Consider the following 2,471-nt stretch of genomic DNA (forward strand, 5'->3'; position numbering starts at 1 on the left):
TTATTAATTTTTTTTTTTTAACTATCCATTCATAATGAATGTACAAAATAGTCCTTCCACCTAAAAGTAGGCAACAATACTTATCAAATAAACTTCAATCAAATTGTTGTATTCTTTTTGTACCACTTTAAATTCAAACTTAAACCTTTTAGAAAACACTTAATTTATATGCCTTAATACACCACAACACCTTCTTACTTTATACATATTTGGCCCTTCACAGAAAAAAAAACTATGAAAAAATAATAATTTGTTTTAGAACAAATGTTCTACATCCTTTTTTCAATTCAAAACCTTTTCTGTAAACAACCACTAGTAGCCCATCCAGTACCATACTACAACATACAATTCTTTTTACTTTTCCAGTTTTTTTTTTTGTTATTTTATTTTCTTGTTAAATTGAACTAAGCTTTTAATTGTTAAACCATATTTAATAACCAAATACAGCAAACACACACTAACAACAAACGCAAAACGATAGGGAAACTATAGAAAAACTTCAATTAACTTTAGACCACTTAACGTAAAATGAATGTAAAATAAGGGTTTGAGAGTGGTCAGTCTATATGCGTCAAACATTTGGCAGGAACCTGTAAAATATTGTAGGCAAACGAAGGTATACAAAAAAAATCAAAACAAATTTTAACTTTTCAACAGATAAAACCAGTAAAACTAGCCAAAAAATCTTTATATGTACAGCCATGTACATATGTATGTATAAAGAACGAATGGTGGAAATCTGTAAAAAATTGAGCATAAATTCACACACATAGAAGTACACATATAAAGCAAAACGGCTCCATAGGCCTGGTAATCAAACTAAAAGGTATGAATCTATAAAAACATAGTAGATATATGAAGAGTAGTCACTAGTTTTCATGAAGTCAAAAAAAGAGTAATAAAACATCGATGTATGATTAACTAAACGTTTGTCAGCTAGACAAATCAGTTATAAAGTTATAAAGTTATAAAGTTATAAAGTTATAAAGTTATAAAGTTATAAAGTTATAAAGTTATAAAGTTATAAAGTTATAAAGTTATAAAGTTATAAAGTTATAAAGTTATAAAGTTATAAAGTTATAAAGTTATAAAGTTATAAAGTTATAAAGTTATAAAGTTATAAAGTTATAAAGTTATAAAGTTATAAAGTTATAAAGTTATAAAGTTATAAAGTTATAAAGTTATAAAGTTTTAAAGTTATAAAGATTTAAAGTTATAAATTTATAAAGTTATAAAATTATTGTGTAAACGCGTTGTATACAAATCCTTTTAACTTTTCCACAAGCTTTATAACTCAAAAATTATTTTGTTATAAAATTTTATCCTTAAACCAAAATTTATCATAACTTTTGGTACTTTACAAGTTTTTCATTTATTTTTTCTATTTTTAATCGTAATAATTCCTTTAGTTTGCATATATTTCTTCATTTTAAGACACTAATTGTTTTCTGCTTAATAGAAAAAAACACGCTCCTTTTTCAAATATAAGAACCCAAAAGGACTACAAGAAGGGAGAAGGAACATCAACAAACTTCAAGGAAAAAAATATCGAAAAATTCTTTAAATAAGGAAGAAATTCATTAGTATTACAACTGGTAGATGAAGAGAAATCATTTAAAAAGCAACCAACCCCCTTTTCAGCTGCAAATATACATTGGAGTTGATGGCTGATACTTATTTTTTAGCAGTAGTTTTTTTTCTGAACTTTTTTTCAAAACAACTACACGGTACTGCTAGTACTCAACAAAATTGCAATTTTCCTTATGATTTTTTTTATTCTTGTTTTGTTCCTTTTTTCCCATTTTTGTTGTTACTGTAGCTTAAACTTGCATTTGTTTGTTTCCTCTAGAATAAGTTCGATTTTTTTATTTCTTAGTTTTTGTGTATGTCGACGTTAGATATGGTGGGTAAGGAATGGAAATAGAGAAAAAAATTGCTGGAAATGAGAACCCTGGGTAGCAATTGTAGTAGACAAGCCATAGAATGAAAGCACCATAGTCGTAATGGCTGCCTAGAAGTACCTCTAGTTGCAAGAAAAGAAACAAATATTGAAAATGCAAACAGTGAGTAACAAAAAAAGTGGGATAAAATTGATGTAAAGGAATTGTATGTAGTTTGTAGATGAACCTTTAATCGAGACTATGGACCAGTCGTTAGTCAGGTCTGGACTATAGATCAGTTTTAAGACTGGTTAATAGCTTGACCAGCTTATAGGCAGAACTATAGACCTGTCTATAATCTGAAATATAGAAATGTCTATAGTTTGAACTATAGACCTGTCAATAGTTTAAACTATAGAACTGTCTATAGTCTGAACTATATACCTTTCCATCGTCTGAACTAAAGACCTGTGTAAAGTTTTTACTATAACTGTAGAACTGTCTATAGTCCGGACTATAGAACTGTCTATAGTCTGGACTATAGAACTGTCTATAGTCTGGACTATAGAACTGTCTATAGTCTGGACTATG

This window comes from Lucilia cuprina, chromosome 2, assembly GCF_022045245.1.
Source record: "Lucilia cuprina isolate Lc7/37 chromosome 2, ASM2204524v1, whole genome shotgun sequence".
In the NCBI taxonomy this organism is placed as follows: domain Eukaryota; kingdom Metazoa; phylum Arthropoda; class Insecta; order Diptera; family Calliphoridae; genus Lucilia; species Lucilia cuprina.